Here is a 23,931-nt window from a genome sequence, read left to right on the forward strand (position 1 = left end):
CAGGGTTTGTGGGGAGCAGTGGAAGTGAGAGTTTCAACTTTCTTCACTCATGCACCCTTTTGCTCTTACAATTGGCCACTGTCTCCTTGAATATACTTGGGGCAGGCCTGGGTTTTTGTTTATTGTTTTTAAAAGAGGTCTCCCGTCATCACATTTAGTTTAAGTCAGGGAAGGCAACTTGTGGCCCTCCAGATGTTTTGGCCTACCACACTCCTCACCATTGGCTGACTAGGCCTGATGGGAGTTGTAGGCCACACGTTTCCCTCTGATGGCTTAAGCCTTTGCCACATAGCTCATTTTGTGGTCTTGGGCAAGTGATTGTCTCTCAGCTTGGCCTTTCTCTCAGGGTTGGCATGAGCCTAAAAGAAGCCACTGTTTATAGAGGAGGGGTGGGATACTAATGTAGAATATAAAATTTCACCAATGGTATAAATCTAGAGACACAGTTAATGGAATCTGTGAAAAGCTGTTCACTTCCAATATCTTTGTTGAAGAACTGGGGGCACCTGGCTGACACAGGCAGTTACGAACATAAGAGGAGACCTGCTGGATCAGACCAAAGGCCTATCTAGTCCTACATTCTGTTTCCCACAGTGGCTAATCAGATGCCTATGAGAAGCCCACAAGCAGGACATGAAGGCAATAGCACCCTCCCGCTTAAGTCCCCCACTGACTGGTACTGAGAGGCATACTGCCTCGGATTCTAGAGGTAGTATAGCCAAAATGTCTAGTAGCCATGATAGCTTTATCCTCCATTAATTTCCCATTGAGTTTAAGGCTGAGATTATCTTGCCTTATCTATATGATCTATATTGTTAGTTTATTAATGATGGTAACCTAAATAATGTAGATGCTTTTCTTTTTTGCTCTCAGGTGAACAGTCCTCAAGGAAGCATTTCCATTGCTTTCTGCCTATGCTAGCAAACATGAAACCAGTTTGTCTGTCCCACTGTCTCCATTAAAGTGGCATCTGTTACGTAGCTTAAACTCATAGCATTATTTCACTCTTGAAGGTTTCGTTAATGGAAGGCTTTAGTAATTTTCCTATCCTACTGTCTATCTCTGGTTGTGTGATCTGTCTTGCCTTTTTGCAAATCTTATTCTGATTTGGATAATAAACCTTTTAAAGACTATAAAGCAGATGGTACCTTTTGTCACTTCCATAGGGACTCAGGCTAGGATCTAATTGGAAATTCCCCTGTTGCGTACTGAATTACATTTTGCTGTCATCACTAGCAGAGGGGAGAAGGTTTAACCTTTGCTCATTTGCATACATTGCAAGCTCTTGCTTCTCTCTAAAATCATAACAGATTTGCCAACCTTTTACAAAAATCCCCACACTTGTGATTTTGTTGTTGTTGCTTGAAACAGCTACAGAGCTGAACATTCTGCTAATACCATAGTGATGAGTTCTAATTTGAATTACATTATTTTCCTTTAAGACCACCTGCAATTAGAAGACATATTTTATTTCCCTAGCACAAGAGATCGTATCTAGCAAAATCTGTAGCACATGGATATACTGATCCTTAAAGTAATGTGCTTGTGCAATCAAGAATTAAAAATTAAGATCTGCATCAGTGTAGCATGCGTGCAGACCGTACTCACAGTGTGCTTTTTGGTAACTGGCAGTGTGGACAAGATCTCTGTGGCATAAAAAGTAAACAACAAGATGGCAGAAGGGTATACAAATGTCTGACAACACAGAGATTCTATAATGCTGCAAATTATGGGTGATTTTCTATAAACCAAAGCATTATATTTTTAGAAGAATCTTTGATGAAATTTTGTCAACCCAGACTCCTCCACAGTGCTGTGGGTGATAATACCAGGCTCCAAAAGTTACTGATTTATTATGTTTTTTACATTTATTATTACATTTCCTTTCTCTTGCAAGGAACCAAAGGCAGCTTAACATGGTCTTCCTCCAGTCCTGTCTAAACATGTATAGGACTGCACTCTGATCAGAAGTGTCCAAACATGGAGGCATCCAGTCATCCAATGCAGAGTGGGAGGAGAGTCAGGGATGATCTTCGCCTCCCCATCCTCCCATCCTACAGATTTAACTAGATGGGCTTTTTAGCCCGACTAGTGAGGGCACTTTGGAAGGGGTGGGAAGGAGGCTCAAAGATGCTCAAGATAACTCATATGCTGACCTCTCTGGTTTCCTCGCTTCCCCGCCAACTGGAATGCACCCTTTCCTCCTCCTCCGAGGTCACTTTTCTGACAACAGATACCACCCAGTGTGGTTCTTTTTGTGCCAGCTGTGAGGAGGCAGGGGAGGAAGGTTGGATCTCTGACATCCCTTCTGAGATCAGAGTGATGTCTCTGACCTTGGAAGGGGAATCCAGACAATCCTATGGTCCCTGGGATGCTTACCTAGGGACCATAGCATTGCTTTCTAACTGTATTTATAATCAAGCTGTTAGACCTTTTGATGAGACAGGAACCCCCTTCAGAGGTTTCCCTCATCCAATTAACAAACCAATGAGTGGCACTGTGTGGGCTGGCTCCAGACCCACCATCACAACACCTGCCTTCCATGCAGTGAGGAAATATCTGCAGTGGGGAAGCTTGCCAAATGTGTTAGGCTTTCCCTGCAATCCAGGACCCTGTGTGATTTAGGCTTTAGTGAGCTTTAGATAAAGAGGCACAGTAGGCAAAGCTTAAGGTATGAAAAGCTAGTTTGTTTAGTACATGTTGTGTTTTTAGTTTTGGATTTTATTTTAAACATTTTAACTGATAGGTTTTTGTATCTATCATGATGTCTTTTAATTTTTGATTTTGTAAACTGCTTAGGGATATTTTTTAGATACGGTAAGCAGTATAAAAATTGAGATGGTGATAAATGTCTAATTCATTCAAGCCTTTAGACTGTGCCTGCAGGGCTAAAGAAAGCCATTGCAGACACTGGAGCAACACTGTAGATATTCAAAATGAACATATGAAGAAGGCAGTGGGGCTGCCCAGGCAAGCCCCACCCCAATGTCCCCATCCCTGAGAGAAGGAACTTCAGACCTTCCATGTTCAGCATGAAGGTCTGACAAGGGCTTCCATGCATGGTCAGATGAATATGCTTAGATGCCTCCATGAAATCAAGAATCCTGCATGACCAGGGTTCCTGTTCATGTATAATCACTAAGAATGTTCAACGGAATGCTCATATAAGCCCCCTTCAGACCTTTGCACTGAACAAGTGAAGGTCTGAAGCTCCCTCTATAACAGAAGCAAACAACATCTGAGGGTTTGGGGTCCATATTGCCCTCCCAGAACCCACTGGAGGTTGCACCCCTTCCCTGCAACCATCAAAATTGCCACCACCCAGGCAAAGCCTCCCCCACACACACACATGCACCTTGATTTTGAAAAAAAACAAGCAGAATTGCTCTACCAGGAGGCTTCTGGGACTGTGATTCTGCTTCCCAACAAAGTATACACTTGCCACATCCCTTGTTTTCCTGCAAAATCACTGGGGAGTTTTACTGCCATGGAGGCCATGTTTTGGCCACCCCAGCCCTATTGTGACAGGGGTATTGTGGGTGGGACTAATGTGCTCAACTCCACTCCCACTTCAAAAGTTCAGTTTAACACCTGAAAGGTCCTCCATCAAGATTAGATTATAAAGCCATGAATAGCTACTAGGTCTGAATCAGAAGGAACTATTCGCGTACTTTCCACAAACTGAAGTTTGTGAAAAGCTGTCCTAACCACTCTTGCAAAACTGACGTCTGACACATAGGGTTAGATCTGGGATCTTCCTGCCATGGACGGAAGGATTCTACTCATAGAAGATGCCTTAACCTCCTGATTTTCAGAGATCCTCCTTCCTCTCTGCACCACAGCTCACCCATTCAACAGGATCCCTTAACCACCCAGGTAGCATTTTTAGGGGGCTGGAGTGGCTGCCATGTGGAGGATGGGGTAGGGAAGTCTGTTTCACCTAGACCAGTTACATGCACCTAAATCTAGATCCATCCCATATCTGGATCTAACTTAGAGCAATGGGTCCAGTAACCTTTCAAGGCAACAAAGTACAGACAAAGATGTTTTCACACTCCAGATTACCAAATATTACCATCATTACCTCAATTTTGCCTAGCTTTAGCTTTAATCAGGTTGGCAACCCCCAGACACCACTGTAGCCAAACTAGGAAATCTGAGCCCCCCAGGGCCAGTCAGAGCAGAATGGTGCCAAATAATGGTATGTCACTCCAAATCTCCAGAAAAATGTTGTCATGTAGTATCCCTGTAAGGATTAAATGGAATCAGAGTGATCCAACAGATGCCTGCAAGTTCTCTTTCTAGAAGATCTAGAAAGGGTTTCTAGAAGATCTAACAGAACAAACAGAATACAAAATTCCCCCTGTCATCTTCAAGAGCGGTTGCAAATGACGGTCAGAAGAAAAAACTCAGTGTTCTATATATTAGCAGAAATTGCTGAATAAAGCATATTGAATCCAGAAAGTGAAGGGCTTAACCAATTTTACTGAGTCAAACAAAATTGTAACAATAAGGCTGCTGTAAATAATAGTGTAGAGCTAAAGTCCCCAGACTAAGCAGCAGAGCAAATGAGACCAGGCTTCTAATAGAATGAAACCATTGCTACCACAGAACATAGTGAACATGCTGGTTTGTTATACACAAGGAACTCTGGCTAAAAGGAAACTTATTTGGCTCCGTCTGACTACTAAGCAACACCCATCCCCTTGTGAGCCATCTTTGCACTGAAGGCTCCCTGATGCATCCATAGCTGTTAATTAGCTCTGCACCCTAAATGACCCTTGCTATTACACCTATTAAATGCTTTAAAAGATCCAAGAAAGTAATCACCCTTAGCTTGCACCCATTTGGGGGCATGACCCCATGCCATCACTATTCCAAACTCTACTGAGGTTGGAAATTAAATTGGCATGAGTCCAACAACCCAATATTATTTGGGTGTGACTGAAGTTGTAGGGACACACTTACTCCACAACTTTGTCCAACAGGCAAGGTTGGAGACATAGTGGTAGCTGGCCAGGGGTAAATGTCAAGACCTGGTTTTATGAGCAAGGGCTGGACAACTGCAGGTTCAAGGTTTTCTTGCATTCCATCCCACTGAATAAAGGCATTGTCTATCCCAGGCATGAATGGTTCCAACTTTTCTCAGGTTCACTGAACAGCCAAGATAGGCATGGGCCAGTTATGCTGAAGCCTGTAATTCATTATTCATATCAGTTTGTAAAAGAAATCGACATTGATTTCGACAGACAGGACAAAATTAAGCTTCCTAAATTCTGTGTGTGTGTGTGTGTGTGTGTATTCCAGGTGAGCAGGGAAGTATATTCATCACAATATAAACTTTACCATGACAACACAGTTTAATCCTATTAGTCTACTTTTCCAGACATTGGAAAAGTTAAATTCAACATATTTTGCATATGCCAGGCATATGTCAGTATGTTTTCTGTATATTTGTATTAAATAGCCCCTTTGAATGACACATTTCACATTAGCTCAGGAGACTGTATACATAAGGTTTATAGTTTTGCTTGGAAACATCACTTTTTGAAATTTTATTATATGACACTTAGATGACAAAAATCTTTTGCAAAATAGCACACATGCATGTAGAAATAATAAATCCATCCAGCCCCAAATACCATTGGACAAACCAATTCTCAATCAACTTTTGGAAGGTTCGTACTCCTCTAGGCCAATATTGAATGTCTGACACAAGTCATGGAAAGATTGCAGTCTGGTGACAGTAGCCTATTCAGCACTAACATATATTACATTGTGCTAGCCTAAGTGACATCTTGTGCAACACCAATAGCATTTGCTGGTGTGACGGGATCTAACAAAAAGCCGTTGTGCCAGCAAATGCTATTGGTGTTGTTGCACTAATGGTGTGTTACACTAACCCAATGTAATTAATGTTGGCACTAGTACTGAATAGGATACTGCCTTGGGTTCAGGGGTGCAGCTAGCTTTGAGGGGGGCCCAGGAAAGTTGCTTTGCCCCACACACACTCACACACCCCAGCCACCCCTCCCCACTACCAGTCAGTCACATACATACACACGCACACGCACCACTGCTGCTACGAACCAGGCCTCTCTCCCTCCTTTAAAAACAACAACACTGGTAGTGATGGCAGCCCCTCCCCCTCCCAGCCCATCTCCATGCTGGCGTGCTATGGCAGACCCTATGGGATGCCATTTTAAAATAACATTTACAAACTTTCCTGAATAATAGCATTTGGAACCAATCAGATCTACCTGTGGAGGGACACAGCCAATGAGAGTGCAGAAGCAATGAAGAAGCAGTCTTTCTGTTACTCCTCTGCCCTCATTGGCCGTGTCTGATTGGTTCAGATCATTGCTGCTCAGATAAGTAAAAAATAAAGTTGAGTGTGTGTTTTTAAATGGTGCACCACAGTGCAGGCTCTCCCAGCCTGCTGCTGCTCTTGCTTCCCTTTCCCAGCAGGGCCAGGCTGGGCCAGAAGGAGAGGGAAGGAGCCTACCGCCTACCACCACCACCACCACCTTCTTTAGCCCTGGGGGTTGTACACCAGCAGCTTGCATCTGACCCACAGAGTTCTCTTTCATGGCACAGTAGCTCAAAATGAGAGAGAAGCTCGTTCTTTAACAGTCAGGTGTCGGAGTTGTGTGCCCAAGCCTTTCTGTATGTTGTTTTGCAACCACCGAAGCCTGTAAAAACCTTCAAGGGTTAAAGTTTGAGCTTTCCAGGCTAAGGTAATATTTTATTCCTGAACATAAATTGAAACAGTGGTCATATTCACTGCCATTCCTTTATAGCAAATCTGAATTTATCAGTCAAGTATCTGATGGCAACACTGGCTAACTGTTGTTACAGTATTTCTAAAAGGCAACCTCTCTTACACCCACAGCACAAACAGGGAGTAGGGGGAAGAGGGGAGTAATTGTGCATAGTCAGGAATTGGTTTTTTATCACAGAGGCTGGTATGGCATACGGTAAGGATCCAATCACTGGGCAGCCTGACTGCTGGCCAATTCAGCACTGTCAGCCCATGTGCCTGGGAGTGGCAGGAAACACGGGACCACCTTGGCATGGACTGATAACGTGGGCCCTTCCTACAACTTCGGTGCGTGGCAGCAGGTGTCCCAGCCCCCAAGTTGGGCTGGAGCTTTGAAGACCCACTGCAAGTTCCCTTATTGGGGGCCCACTTTCGGGAACTGAGGAGTGGGCTCACTCCCTGAAATGGATCCAGCCCAGTGTGCCTCCATTGCCTTCAACTTACAAGCTGTGATATAAATAACAGAAGCAGGTGGTGATAGGACCAACAGTATTGTTGTGAGGAAGGCAACCCCCACCCCCCGCAATTGTGCTAGCAGATAAAATTCCTTCCCAGCCTAATGAACCAGAGGCTAACCTTTGTCCATAGCAACAAAGGAACATTGAAAAGAGGGAAGAAAACAGGGAGGAAACTGCTGATGGCAATGGCCAAAGTCATGTGAGGGCCTCCTCCCAAGGGCAGAGCAGAAAGGGAATTCTGCCTCCCAGGTCTGCCCCCAGGATCCACTCCCACTAACCAACCAGTGCTGCGGATTGGCCCCCAAGGGGCCTTCCCTCCCTACACACACCCTGTGCAATGGCACAGATTATGTCTATCATCTTAAGCAGGCCTACCCAGGAATAAGCCCAATTAAACACAATAGGATTTATGTCTGACTCAATATGCATAGGATCACAGTACTCACCTTTGTCCTGGCCCAACAATCAAAGACACTTTCAGCTACAACACACCTTTATTTGATAGAGAGAAAATGCTGCAGCATGGGAAGTTCAGTCTAGCTGGCCTGGAATGGGAAGGGGAGACTGGAACAATCTATGGACACATAGACTTATATGCAAGCTTCACAGCTCTATTTTGCGTATAAGTCTATGGGCGCATCCTGCCGATCGCCATTTTTTTAAAGAAAAATGGCTATCAGCGTCAGCGCACAGGCGAATAGCTCTGGTTAAGCCTCAAGCAGCCGAGTGCCGTTCCAGCCAGAATCCTCCTGGAGTGGAGGTAAGTGGGGCTGTTCCGCCACAGATTCCGGAGGCCGGGGAATCCACGGGGGATTTCTCTGACATCCCTAATTGCAGGCCTTTTGACACATTGGTCATGTTAGATACAGTGTAGAAACTTCTAAAGGTTTGACAAGTGGAGTGGCCTATTTTAACCTGTGTGTTTCTTTGACTTATTGTGGATATATAATTATCACACACGCTCTTTCCTACATTTTTTTCTTCCACTTTGTGGTTTTGTTTGGTTAACACACTAGATACCAGGTTTGTTAACTACTTATAGGAATCAAGTAATGTCGGTATTATTTGTTTGAACCCATGTCAAATTTCTGGTCTTATCTATTGCATGTGTTATGTTTTGCAATGTCAATGTTTAAACAATTACTCGTCTCTTTCCCCTTTGCCCTTAAATCTTCAAGGTTTTTATTTTTGCTTGCTGTTCTCAACAGCACTCTTCAAGTTTTTGTTGTCTTAAATCTTCTCTCTGCAGGAATCAAACCCTGTGGAAACAAGATTGGGCCAATCTTGGGTCAGCTGTCTACTTGTGGTGTCATCTGCTTCTGGGCTGTCACTTTTGGTCTGACAGCCTGCTGAGGGTCAATTTCAGTCCTTCTCTTTGTCTGCTGGTCCACATCTGCTTCTGGGCTGTCACTTTTGGTCTGACAGCCTGCTGGTCCATTCATCTAGGCCTCTGCATTTCACTGCTGTGCTGGTGGTAAGGAGAATGAGATATGGCCCTCTCCACTGGGGCTGGAGAGCAATCTCTCGCTGGAATGATGTCACGTACACCTACTCTCTTGCTTTCAGCTTGTGACTTCTTTTGTCTTGGTTGGGGGTAGGCAAAGCTGCTTTGACCTGTGGAAAGATTTCTTGCATAGAGTTTGTTAACTGGATACAATAGTCTCTGACTTGTCCATCAACCTGTTGCAATTTCATGGCTGTGAGTGGTGAGGCAGCAGTCCTCGTGGCTCTGTGTAGATGTGGATACAGTCCTAATGAGCCTGGGGTTGCCCTCATGGCATATAGGGCTAATGGCAACACTTCTGGCCATTTAATGCCAGTGCTTTCACAAATCGTCAAACTCTCATTATGTCTCTCTACCAGTCCCACTGACTGGGGATGGTAAGGACAGTGAAGATGCTGTTCTCAGTGCTTTCTCTAGAGCTGAGATTCCTCTATCAGTTAAGTAAGATTTTTGTACAGCATTTAACAATCTTTCTACAAAATCTGCATTCTTTATAGGTGTTCCTGCAGTTGTCAGGAACCTTCTATTTTTCCACAGACTTCCCAAAGCATGAACAATTCCATAGGCTGTGTAAATAGTGACTTTCTGGTCTCTATGCATCAAACACACTTGAGTGAGTGCAAATAATTCTGCTACTTCAGATGACAAAGTTCTTGGTGATGATACAACCTCTAGTGTGTGCGTGCGTGCGTGTGTGTGTGTGTATGTATGTATATGTGTATATATATATATATATATTCCTCTGCTACAACGTATCTTGCAAAAGGCTGTCCTTCTGCCCCCCTTATGGCAGAACCATCCACAAAAATCACTTTTTCTCTCTTTCTTCTTTTTTTTTTTAAGCTTGATCTTAAGGACTTACCATAAGCTGGGAGGGCCAGGGCTGGGGCACTTAATAAAGCTGATTTTTAGCTGGCAAAATGCCTCTGTGTGTCTCAGGAGCCACTGCAGATTTCTGCAAAATCCATGATCTATTGTCTGCAATACCCAGTCAAGCCCTGGAACCCTCTCAACTGCTTTTGGGTGATGGGTTTAGGGTACTTTTGAACTGCTTCTATTCTCTGACTAGTGAGTTCTTGGCATCCCAGCCAAAATCTAATGTCCTAGGTACAGCACCTTTTGCTGTACCCATTGTACTTTATCTTTTGACATTTTGTGCCCTTTTTTTTAGCCAATTGCTGCAACAAGTACACTGAATCTTTTACACAACAAATCTATTCTCAGTGAATTTACTAGGGTATTTGGGCTCAACAAAAATGGATGTTCTAAAACATCTTGTCACTCTGGAAATTCAACAGAGACTTCACTTGATATTGGTCACATTTCTGGTGTTCTGCTAAAGCCAATCACATTTACAACTTTTTTGCCCTAATGGCAAAGGGCACTCTTGCAGGTTAAGAATGGAATATATCAACCAGAAATTTCACTTCATGCCCAGCTACTTTTAAGAGAATATGGTGCCCACTTTGGGATTGGAGGCAGTTTGAACTCCAATAAAATATTTAAGTTCACTTAAATCCCAATCATAGTCTCCTCCAACCCAGACCCAATCTCTGTCATTTCCTCTCCACAACTTTTCTCTACACAAATCTCTCTATTTTCCTTCTTCATTGTCTGAGTCAGAATTGTTCATCCTATTCTCCCATGTCTCTGTAGCTGCGCTGTCTTATTGTGCTTTCCTTTCTATGTAAGGACACTCTTATAGTGTCCTGTCTGCCCACAGTGATAATACTCTTTCGATCCTGGACTGAAAGCCGGCGCTTCTGCTCTCAGTCCTCTTCACAGGTGTTTCCTGTGGCTGACTGTTCTCCCAACCTCGGACTCTTCTGCTGCTTCCAAATCCTCCTCGACCCCCTCTTTCGCAATTCCCTCTACCCTGACTTGCTTGCGCCTTCAACTGGGTGGCTTGCATGACCATAATAGAATCATTCAAGTCTTCCTTTTTCTTTTCCTGTGCCTCCAGGCATTGTTGTACTGAACTCAATGTTTCTCTGATGGGTTTTTCTCTTCAGCCCAGCACAACATTGGTATATTTCTGCTGCACTGGCCCGGAAAGATCCTTAACATACAAATCAACTATTGCTGCTGTGGCTGACTCTTCAGGATTGTCAATGCCTGAGTGCCTCTCAAATACTCCTAACAGCCAGTTCCAATAATCCGTGGCATTTTCACCCTTTTCCCATTTCACTAAGCATTTTTTTAAGCTAGTCTGCTTTAGATGGAAAAACGTTATCTAACCCTGCTACCAACCTTTCTCTGTCTTCTTTCAGTTGATCATACTGTGCTGGATTGGCCACTGGCCATCTTGCATGTTCATTCAGTGACTTCCAATCTGCTGAACTCAACACCAGTCTCATGATCTAATTCACATCTGCCCAACTTGGATCATATGCTTCAATACATTACTCTAATTTTTCTTTAAACTTTCTAGGTTCTTTACAGGGGTTAGGGAAGGACTTAGTCAAATTCTTCAAATCAGTGGGGGACTAGGGAACATGAGCTCGTGTTTCCTGGTCTCCCTGCCTGCCTAGTGACTCTCAATGGCAGCTGTGTAGAGGTCACTTTGTCTTTTGGGGGGGGGACTTTTCCTTCTTCTTTCCCCCCTTTGTCCCTGCCCCTCTATTCTAATGAGTCCTGATCTGGTGGTGGGGTGTGAGGGCGCAGAGATGCTGACTGCCTCCCTTCTTCTTGACTTCCCCTGGGGGCAGTGGTGGTGGCAGGGGGGCTGTCTCTCTTATATACGGTTGCAGGTCCACATAATCATAAGAATTGTCCTTATAATCTAAGTCAATTGGTAAACGACGTACCTCCTTTTTTGGCAACACTGGATAACATCCCATTTACAATCTAATTTTTCCTCAGATTTCTATTTTCATTTTGTAAAGACTTAATTTTTGAGTTTGCATGTCTTTTTGTGCTCTCTTCTTACCAATTATAATGTGTATCTCACTGCCCTTCAGTGGCCCTGGAGCCTTGTTTTTCCAGGGCCCCACTCAAGTGTACAATCTTATCCAAGTCAAAGGTTCCTTCCAAAGGAAATTGCTTGGATGGGTCATTTCTGGTATTAAAATGCCATTTGTCCAGAAACTTACAACTCCTGGGACCATAATTATCATACATACACCTTGTTGGCGTCCCTGCTGGAGGTAGAGCAACCTGATTGTTCTGACCTTTACCCATGGTCCCTAAAAACTAGGTTCTCCTCAACTGGCCAATCTTCCCACCCTTTTAGATCCATGCCAGAGTCAGGACTATACCTTTACCCTTAGTTGAAGCTTTGAACCCGTCCCTGCCACTCCAGATTTCAATCACTAGAACCTTAGTCCCTGAGTGATGGGCAGCTCCCATATCCGATGAGTGCCCCTTTGGACTAGACAGAAGTCTCAAGTCCTTTCTCTAAGCTTCAACCAACCCTGAGAACAATCTCTTGTATACCTTACTCCTGAGGCTGGAGTCCCACCTTTGTTTCTCTCCATCAAGAAAGTGTCTGGGTTCTTTTGGGACCCCGAGCAGTCTGAGAGGTCTTGATTGAAATCAGCCAAGGAGTGAGTGGGGATTTTAGCAAAGCAAAGGTCCCTCCCCGAGACAACTTTGAAATTCACCTCACTCAGTTGACCAGCGAGATTCCTTCTAGGATGTTGACGGGACCCCAGGCAAGCCCCCAAGAAACTGTCCTGGCCCAACAACCAAAGACACTTTCAGGTACCACACACCTTTATTTGATAGAGAGAAAACGCTGCAGTGTGGGAAGTTCAGTCTCTGCACAGTGAAATAAACTCCCCCCTGCATGCTAGACACCACTAGCTTTATTAGGAAATTGATTACGCAACCACATGATCATGCTCAGAATACTTGTTGACCAAAAAGGAAGTCTAGTGTAACCACAAGTTCTTAAACCATTGGCTGGCCTGTCTGGAGAATGGTAACATACAGGCAGTTCCCTATTTGGCTTGTTCACATATAGGAACTTTCGCTGGTTAGGCGAACTGCTTTTCAGAACTTTGTAGATCTTGCATTTTTTGGAGAGAGAGGGTGGGGGTGGTCATGTACACATTCAGAAATTCCACAGTGAAGATACACAGGCCCAACCTTCGCTGGGCCTCAATATGGCTTCCGTCTGGTCTATTACAGTTGGCCATAACACCTTCTACAACAATCTGTTGTTAAATGAAAACAAGAAAAGATTCTGGACATAGTTCCTTACTCCACAAGGTTTATGACAACACTAAATAGCCGTTTTATCCCATTGATAACTAAGAAATTTGGTCTGGCTCAAAGTTATCAATTCTTTTTTCCTCTTAACTGGCCAAGGTTTTGTGTGAACAAGAGCAGAAATCTGATAGTTATCCCACAGAGAAATTTTGCTTCTGAAAATGAACTGGTTACTTGGCTGATACTTTGTAAGTCAATATGTAAAATCATGACCTATGTATCTGAAACCCAAACTAGTTCCAAATACTTAGAATGATATTTTACATCTCTTCTTATTAGTTACTTACATTTCCCTGGAAAAACTGGTTAAAGGTTTGTTTGCCTCCCATGTTTGGTCTACATGATCACCCAAGCCATGTTTAACTGTCAGAACAGCTGAGGCTGACATTTTACAAATAAGATTAGGCCACCAATTTTACATTTTACACTTGATCTTATTTTATTTATTGATTGATTCATTCATTCATTACATTTCTATACCACCCAATAGCCAAAACTGTTTGGACAGTTCACAAAAATTAAAACCCCAAAGTACAACTTTGTTGCACAAAATGCTAGTTTCGCCCCCTGGAGGCTAGTCCAATTTGCCCCAAAGAGGAGAGTCAACTTCAGGCTGGGTCCAACTCGATTTTATTGTTTGCAAACAGTTCGACAAAGGAGCTCACGCTCAAAAGCAGAGTCGACCCTGGGCGACCCCCGCGCTACAGTTTTATCACCTCAGCTTGCATTCCTTAGCCAGCGTGTCACTTTGATTGGTTGCTAGCAGTTTGCTTGGCAACCTTATCTTAGGGTTACTGTCTGCTCATTCCAGGCATGCGCAGCTCTTACAATACTACGTGCTGCTTAAGACACATACAATGGCTTTTAGGTTACATTTTTACTACAACATGGTAAAACATAATATGAAACCTTTAAAAGTTTAAAACAGAATAAAACCAACAGCTGGGAAAGATCTAAAAACACAGTAACTCATTTAAAAGGAAAACTAAGGTTGGCTGGGGAATGCTGGGAGCTGTAGGCCTTTTCCTGTCTAAACATGCATAGGATTGTGCCATAAAGGACTAAAAAGCTTGGGAAAATCTCAATGGAAAGTTTCCAGTCCTGCCCGCACACTAGCAGGACCTACACTAGTGCAACGGCAGATCAGTGGAGCTCTCAGAAGAGTATCCCATTCTGGAAACAAATATTTCTGCTCATTTCTGGGGTTGCTTGGGAAGTGCTAATTCCTGTTGTGCTAACGGTTGGTCCCATGGGTGCAATGGGATGAGTGGAGGCTCAGTGGCAGTATTGGATACTGACCAATAGCTGCCACCACCCCATAACTTACCTGAAGCTGTGACGAGCTGCAAGAAATATTCTCATAATGCTGGCTTCGTGAGCTCTGAATTATTTTTTTCATATCAGTGATTTGGTGCTTCATAACTTTACGTGCATAGCATCAAAGATTTAAATATTTCAGAAATGTCAGTACAGAAAGATCCAAGGTTTGAAAAATCAGAATTCCAAATTGTTTCTGTGGTGAATACCCATATCCAAAAACTTAAAAATGAAAAGTTACATATAACTGGCTGAGTTAAAACTCTATAATGACAAGATACCCAGTAGGTTTCCCTGATTTCACAATGTAAAAATAAGTGATGATATATCTAGAGTTACTATTAAATTTTAAACCTCTATTCAGTAACTTAAGATAAAACAAATAATATATGGTTAGATTAAAAAAAATCTGGATATTTAACTGGCTCAGGTGTTTTTTCATCGTATTAGTACTATTTTTATTGTGTTAATGCATAGAAACCAGAATTAGCGTAAACATCATTAGCTCTCTGATGAGATTTTTTTAATAGGGCTATTACTTGCTTCCTTTCTAAATAGCTTTGTTCTGTAAATGTGCTCTGTTTTCTGGTATTGTCTATAAATGGGTAATTTCCATTTTTGTTCCAGGTATATTAGGATGTTTTTTCTCCATCTGCATTACGTTTTGTTGCCTTCTCTTTCAGAAAAGTTTGTACTTATTTATTCATTCACACGTACATACACAAAATATATATGTCATCCTGTAACATGAGCTCTCTGGGCAACTTACAGTAATAAACAAATCAAGTTAAAAATGAAGTTATAACAAGATAATAAAAATACCATAAAATGTAGCTAATGCAGCACAACTATAAAATCAAAAGAAACAATTTAAAACAGAGAACAGAGAAAAGGGGCTTTGCAGCATGTATGTACACAATTAAAAACAGAAGGCAGAGGAACAAAAAGTCCACCCAGCTTAAGCAATATGAAACCACTTTGTAATTTAAAAGGCCTGGGGATGGGAAAGTCTTTGCCTGGTGTGTGCCACAAGCTCATTAAAGTAGGTGCTAGGTGGGCCACTCTAGGGAGGACACTCCAAAACTGAGGGACCATTACTGAAAAGGCCCTTTTGTCAGAGCCACCCTCATAGCTTGCTAATCAGGGCAGTCTTCTTGGGTCTCCCAAGGATGTCCCTGGAAATATCACTATGTCATGTAGAACCATGTGGTGTAGTGGCTAGAGTGTTGGAACGGGAGTCAGGAGATCCAGGTTCTAGACCCCACTTGGCCACGGAAGCTCACTGGGTGACTTGGGGCCAGGCACAGACTCTCAGCCCAACCTACCACACAGGGTTGTTGTTGTGAGGATAAAATGGAGAGGAGGAGGATTATGTACACTGCCTTGGGTTCTTTAAGGAGGAAAAAAGGTGGGATATAAATGTAATAAGTAATAAGTAAGTAAGTAAGTAAGAAATAAATAAATAAATAAATAAATAAAATGGCTTTGTTCCCATTGGGACATTCTGTCTCAGGAAAGCTGCTGGGCTGTTGATGTCAGCCAAGCCACCATTTCAAGTTCCCTTTGTTGTTGTTGTTTATTCAGTCAGTCGCTTCCGACTGTTCGTGACTTCATGGACCAGCCCACACCAGAGCTTCCTCTCAGCCGTTGCCACCACCAGCTCTCCCAAGGTCGAGCCCAAGGTCGAGCCTCCCAAGGCTACGGCCACCGCCATTTGCGTTCCTTATTTTTCGCCGTCTTAGTCTAGGTAAATATTTACATAGGCCAAAACGGTTAATCAAAACGGGACGCAAATAGCGCCCGCTAGGCTATTTGCGTTCCCCTTTATTTTTGCCGTCATAGTCTATGTAAATATTTACGTAGACTAAGACGGTGAAAAATAAGGAACGCAAATGGCGGCAGCCGTAGCTGCCGCCATTTGCGTATGCGGTTGTTGTTTTTAACCCAGTCGTGATACGCTACGTAAATCTTTACGTAGCCTATCAAGTCTCTGTAAAACAAACAAACAAACAAAAGACAAAGACTGCAAATGGTGGTGGCGGCAGCCGGTCGGAAGACCAGCCGCCGCAGCCACTGCCGCCAAAGCCGCCGCCAGAGCCACCGCCGCCCGGAACATCCACCCCAGGTATGTCTCATCCCGGGGGGATCTGTGGGGGGTGGCAGGCCGTTCCGCCACAGATTTCGGGGGGCCGAATGCACTGGCATTCGGCCTCACCGAGATCCGTGGCGGAATTCTCTGACATCCCTAGCCTTGGCCTCATCAAGCCCACCGCGTCGCATGATGTGTTCTGCGTACAGGTTGAATAGGTAAGGTGAGAGTATACAACCTTGCCGTACTCCTTTCCCAATCTTAAACCAGTCCGTTGTTCCCTGGTCTTTTCTTACTGTTGCTACTTGGTTGTTATACAGATTCTTCAGGAGGCAGACAAGATGACTTGGTATCTCCAGCCCAGCAAGAACTTGCCACAATTTGTTATGATCCACACAGTTAAAGGCTTTAGAATAGTCAATAAAACAGAAATAGATGTTTTTCTGAAACTCCCTGGCGTTCTCCATTATCCAGCGGATATTGGCAATTTGGTCTCTAGTTCCTCTGCCTTTTCGAAACCCAGCTTGTACATCTGGCAATTCTCATTCCATGAATTGATGGAGTCTACCTTGCAAGATCTTGAGCATTACCTTACTGGCATGTGAAATAAGTGCCACTGTTCGATAGTTTGAACATTCTTTGGTGCTTCCCTTTTTTGGTATGGGGATATAGGTTGATTTTTTCCAATCTGTTGGCCATTCTTGTGTTTTCCAAATTTGCTGGCATATGGCATGCATCACCTTGACAGCATCATCTTTAGGGGTGGACGAAAGTCACTTACCTGTCGTCGAAGGCCGTTCGCGGTGGGGGGGAGCGCTTCGCTGCTTCCCCCGCAAACTTCAGGCCGGGGGGGGGAGGCTTCCCGCCTCGCCCGGCCGAAATTCAGGCCGGGGAGGAGGCGCCTCGCCTCGCCCGGCCGCGAACGCGAAAGTAAAAAAAAAAAGACTTCCCCTGATAGGCTACGTGACGATTCACGTAGCCTATCACAGCTAGATCTGCAAAGTCAGCCGTGATAGGCTACGTGAATCGTCACGTAGCCTATCATGGGTGACTTTAAAAAAAAAAAGCGCGTACGCGAATGGCGGCCCCCATAGGGAGCCGCCATTCCCGTTCCTTATTTGGTGGCTGTAGTCTACGTAAATGTTTACGTAGACTACGGCGAAAATAAGGGCAACGCTATTAGCGTTGCCCTTATTTTCGCCGTAGTCTAAGTAAACATTTACGTAGACTACAGCCACCAAATAAGGAACGGGAATGGCGGCTCCCTATGGGGGCCGCCATTCGCGTACGCGCTTTTTTTTTTTTTTAAAGTCACCCGTGATAGGCTACGTGACAATTCACGTAGCCTATCACGGCTGACTTTGCAGATCTAGCCGTGATAGGCTACGTGAATCGTCACGTAGCCTATCAGGGGAAGGTTTTGTTTTTTTTTCTTTCATTACAATGGCGGCGGCGGCAGCCAGTCGAAAGACCGGCTGCCGCTCCCGCCTCGCTCGAACACCCGCCGAACCGCCGGCCGGACCAGCCACCGGGAGGGACATTCGCAAAAGGTAAGTCCCATCCCGGGGGGGGTGCGGGGGGGGGCGGAGGATTTCTCCCCGAAACTTGTTCGGGGGGCCGAACACGTTGGCGCTCGGCCCCCCGAAGTTTCGGGGAGAAATTCTCCGCCATCCCTAATCATCTTGCAAGATTTTAAACGGTTCAGCTGGGATACCGTCATCTCCTGCTGCCTTGTTATTAGCAATGCTTCTTAAGGCCCATTCAACCTCACTCTTCAGGATGTCTGGCTCTAGCTCACTGACCACACCGTCAAATCTATCCCCAATATTATTATCCTTTCTACACAGATCTTCCGTATATTCTTGCCACCTTTTCTTGATCTCTTCTGCTTCTGTTAGGTCCTTGCCATCTTTGTTTTTGATCATACCCATTTTTGCCTGGAATTTACCTCCCATGTTTCTAATTTTCTAGAAGAGGTCTCTTGTCCTTCCTATTCTATTATCTTCTTCCGCTTCTGCGCATTGCTTGTTTAAAAATAATTCCTGATCTCTTCTGGCTAACCTCTGGAATTTTGCCTTTAATTGGGCATATCTCCTCCTATCACTGTTGCCTTTTGCTTTCCTTCTTTCTTGGGCTGCTTCCAGTGTCTCAGCAGACAGCCATCTTGCCTTCTTGGTTTTCTTGTTCTTTGGGATGTTTTTTGTTGCCGCCTCCTGAACAATGTTGCGAACTTCCGTCCATAGTTCTTCCGGGACCCTATTTACTAAATCTAGTCCCTTAAATCTATTCTTCACCTCCACTGCATATTCATGAGGCATGTTAGTGAGCTCATATCTAACTGATCTATGGGTCTTCCCTATTCTCTTTAGTTTGATTCTAAATTGTGCAATAAGAAGTTCGTGATCTGAACAACAATCATCTCCAGGTCTTGTTTTTACCGACTGCATAGATGTCCGCCACCTTTGGCTACAAAGGATGTAGTCAATCTGAATTCGGTCGACCATCTGGTGAAGTCCATGTGGTGAAGTCCATGTATAAAGTTGTCAAGTTCCCTAATAAAACCATAAAACCATAATAAAAAACTGCTTAAAAGGTCAGATATTAACAATTTATCAGAAGCCCAAGAAAACAAAACAAAACAAATATTGCCTGGCACCTAAAATATGTCAAAACATGTATCAAAGGGCCTACCAGGGGAAGGCATTCCAAAAGTAGGGAGTTTCTCTCTGGTCACTACCCACAGCATTTCAGATGGCTGGGGCACCCAGAGAAAGGACCCAGATGATGATCTCAATGGGCAGTAGCATAAATATGGGACCAGGTGGTCCTACTGGTATCTGAGTTCTACACTGTGTAGGGCTTCAAAGATTAAAATCAGCATTTTAAATTGAGCTCAGAAACTTCCTGGCAATCAGTGCAATTGTTTTAACACAGTCATTATATGATCTTGACACTTGGTCCCAGTTAGCAGTAGTATTCTGAGCTACCTGCCTTTTCTGAATCACCTTCAACAACAACCCCATATAAAGAGCATTGCAACGGTCTAGAAGTTACCAAAGCATGGATAACCGTGGCCAGGCTATTCTGTCATGGGAAGGTCACAGTCCTCCTATCAGTCATAGCTCATAGAAGCTACAGAATTATTTAATACTCAATAAATATTATTTTTGAAGTTTAGTATTTGCTAGATGCAGGTTAGATACTGGTGAAATATATGTTTCTCTAAAATGGGACCTTAACATCTTTGTTAAATGCAGTGATAATTGAGAAGCATGTATCTCAATTAGTTAGTTAGTTAGTTATTAGTTAGCTTTTAAATAGGCAATATTGGGAGAAAAGAAACTCATTGGTGTTTGGGTGGTTTTTTTAAAAGGCTGCAATATTTTTAAAATCATAAATTATTTTATTTTGAAAGTAGCACATTTGATGCTGACAAACAGATTAACTCAAAAACATTCACCTTGTTGAACATTCACGCTGACTTGTCGTTTGACAGTATTTTGTTCCACCAGCTTCTGCTGCTTCTTAATGCCATTTTCCTCCTCTTCCTCCCCCTCCTCTGCTGTGTTTGGCTTCATTTGCTCATGCTATGATTTAGTCCAATTGCATATAACAACCCATGTGAGTTTGTTTATGAAAATCAGTGACATCACACCATCCAATACAATATTACGACATTATCATCAAAATCATGTAAGTCATCACTGCTAATAGAACTAAATGGCACTGTGAGAAAATGAGGTTGATGACTATGATGGCGAAGAAGGAAAACAGCACATAGGTATGTGTTTGGAATGAGTGCTGAATGTCATGAAAAAGAGGCACTTTCCAACCTTCACAAAAACACATACAATACAGAGAGAAAAAGGCAGGAGTCAGTTTTAGTTATACTTAGAGTAGCAGACCCACGGAAATCAATGGGACTCAAGTTAGTAATAAGTAGCTTAAGCCCCACTGATTTCCGTGAGTCTACTCTAAATATAACTAAATCTGGATCCAACACAAAATGAGGTGCGTCATTCTGGCTAAGCCCTTGTTTTCAGTGTAGTTGAATACATTATGCACACACATTATATAAACTCATCATTTATCATATTATGAGTTTTGGAGAACAATCCTATCACCCCTAGATGGCATCTGGGGGGCAGGGGCATAGGATGCTGAGATTTCCCCCCCCCCACAGGCCATAGACAGAGCTATGTCCTGGGGGATCTGCAGGGGGATTTCCCCACCCCAGTTCTCCTAGCTGCTGTGGACAGCTCTGTGGCAGCTCTTCTTCTAAAGATGGAGTCATGACCTCAGAAGATGATGGGGTGGAAGGGGGTTGCTGGTGGGCAGGGAGAGGAATAAAAACAGAACTGAACTCAACAGACCAGCTTACATTCCAAAAGCCTGCTTGAATAAAAATGTCTTTGCCTGCAAGAAGAAGAACAATAGAGAGGGAGGAGTCTTAACCTATCCTCCCTTGTCAGGGAGTTCCAAAGCCTAGGAGCAGCCACTGAGAATAAGATGTTGGTACTTACTGAAAAGGTTCCTTCTGGGCTGGTGTGTGGAAGGCATCCAACAATGGATTCACTCCCTCTTTCACCCAGGACAAGCAGAGACCACGTAACAAATTTCTGAATGATATACTGGTCCCACATCTCTCCCTGCCCCAGTTCCATCCATGGCTACAGCTCAGAGATAAAATAAATCACTCTCTCAAGTCTGAATTGGAAGAAAATCATAGGTGAGTAAATAGTTTCATAGAGGCAGGAATTGCCTAGGAGCAGAAGGTGCTGGTACCCTCTGGGGATGTCCAGGCCTCATGGGCACAGAGGCAGGTGGTCAACATAGATGTGTAGTGAAATAGGGTGTGGTCTGGATGTCTTCCACACACCAACTCAGAAGGAACCTTCTCAGTAAGAACCAATGTTCCATTCTCCAGGTTGGTGTGAAGAAGGTATCCACCAGTGGATTGTGCTAAAGCTATTGTCCAATTAGATTGGGGAAACTATTAAACACTGAGTCAACTGTGATACAACTTTCTTCTGAAGAACTCTTCTGTCAAGGAGATGTCCATTGAGGCATATGTATCAATTCTATAGTGTCTAGTAAAGAATTTGGGTTTTCCCATGTCTCCACCTTGCACATCTCAGCTAAGGATGCATTGATGCATAGGGTTGCTGGAGTGACTGCTGACCTACTTGAGTGTGCTTTGGGTTTAAGAGGTTTAGGAAGACATGAAGCCTCATATGCTGAAAATATGCATGCTTTTAGCCACCTAGTTAAAAGCATGCATATTTTCTTCGTAGATATTTTCTTCCCCATGGAGGTGGGGTGGAAAAAGTGATCCTGACAGTCTGGAGGACTTTGTGCATTGATATAGGTTTCAAGTGCTCTGCATTCATCCAGCCTATGCCAGTCCCTTTTCAGGGGATGACTTAGGGCAGGAGGAAGGAAGATGACCTATGGAACAAGGTGTTGACACAGGTCCTGAGACCCGTGGAACAAGGTGCTGACTTTCGGTAGGAATGTACGATTCAATCTGAGAATGACCATGTGCTTTTGAAAGGTTATGAGACTTTCTTTTTCTGAGATTGGTAATTGCTAGGATGGCCACTAGAAAAAAAGGCTTTGATAGAGAAAAGGCTTTGAGGATTGAAGTTAAGGAAAGATAAGAGATCACATATTGTAATATGTGAATCTTGAACAGATGAGGAGATGAGACATGGATCTATCCTGAGTGAAAAGCAAGGACGAACTGGGGCAGGGAGGAGCCTGGGCCTGGTATATTATTCAGAAATTTGTCACATGGTCCCTGCTTTTCCTGGGTGATAGAGGGAGTTAATCCATTGTTGGATGCCTTCCTCACACCAACCTGGAGAAGGCCCACTCTCACATCCCTACCGAATGTACCTCTGATGAGAGCAGGGCCTCACTCAAAGTGGGCAAGCTCAGGTAGTCTTTCAGGTAACCTGGTCCCAAGTCATATAGGGCTTTATACAGCAGGGATAGTCAAGAATGCTTATTAGGTCATCCTCTTACCCAGTCTTGGTCTGCTTTTATATGCTGCTCTGACCCTCACAATAAAGAAATGGCATATACAGGATTTCCACTGGGTAAATAACTGTATAGTGAGATTTTGTAGTTCAGTTTTGTAATATCACAAGGGATATTACAACAACACTTTCTCTCCACCTTAAAATAAGTTGGTAAAGTAGTTGTATTTTCAACAGAAGGAAAACAGGATCTTTTTAATTATAGTTTTAATACTAGGATTGCTAAGAACTTTTTTCTGAGGCTACAGAGCTGGAGGCAATAAAATAAGGAACATTTACCGTTGCTGTGGTGAATTGCTGAATTTCATTCTGCTGTTTGAAGTATTTCACATATTAAGTACAGTAAATACCAGGATTCGTCTAGTGTTGTGTTTATATGAAACATCTTTCTTCTTGAGCTTTTGTCCCTTTGAGCTCCGAGAAACTAATAGATTGATCAATTATCTGAACAGCAACTATCTGGGTTTTAAATGTACTGTCTATGGCCACTAGCAAGGAAGGATAATAAGACTTCCCTCTTTAGATGTAACATTGAAAATAGATAATGGGTTGGATCCAGACTTAGTCAAACTTAGAATAGACCCATTGAACTAAATGGGAATGAAGTTAGTAATGACTAACTTAAGACCCATTGATTTCCAATGGCTGTCCTATACGTATGACCAATTCTGGATCCAATCCAATGGCAATATCTCAGTGACCGTTACACAGTATTATGACTGCACCTCAAGATGTTTGCTGGCTATACAGTTGTGTTTTGTGGTAAATATTAGGTAACTGGGTTCCCTAATGGGTGACTGCAGCAGGGCCGGCATTTGGAAGCAATGGGGCATGCATGCCACATATGCTCACCCCCCTATTAGGGCATGGGGAAAAGGCCATGCTTTATTTGGTTGGTACACCTAGAAATAAGAGTCCTTCAATTCTATGAACAAGCAAATGGATTAAAAGAATTTTGGTGGGGAGCTGGTGTCATTGGGTACAGAATGGGATTTGACATGGTTAGTATTGGACTCTGAATGAACTGGGCTATTTTCCAGTGTGTGTGTGGAGTTTAGTAAGCCCAGTTCTCAGCTGAATTGTGGGATGATGTTTCAGTAGAATCAGTTGATAAGAAATGGTGAATTTTAAAAATATTACAGAGCGAACACAAGCGCGTGCATGTGCACACACACAAACCGCTCAATCAGTTTTCCTTTTTTGAAAAGCGCAACAGTCCTAGTCTAGAGTGTTGTCGGGGGGGGGGGGTTAATTAACTGGGGCTCAAGTAGAAACACCTTCTGCACATTTCTCCCTAATTATGAAAAAAAAATGTTCCACATATGCTTAGAGGCACTCTTCATTATGACAAGCACACATTGAAATGCAACAAAGCTAGTTTTATAATACAAATTGAATTATGAATCTTTTCATGTATACTAACACTGGTATGAATGGCTTCCCTTAAGTGGGGAAAAAAACTCAGGCAAGTAAAAAGGACAGGCTGTTTC

Source organism: Heloderma suspectum, chromosome 3 (genome assembly GCF_057233095.1).
Source record: "Heloderma suspectum isolate Gila_16-S chromosome 3, 16-S_ref, whole genome shotgun sequence".
NCBI classification, from domain to species: Eukaryota; Metazoa; Chordata; class Lepidosauria; order Squamata; family Helodermatidae; genus Heloderma; species Heloderma suspectum.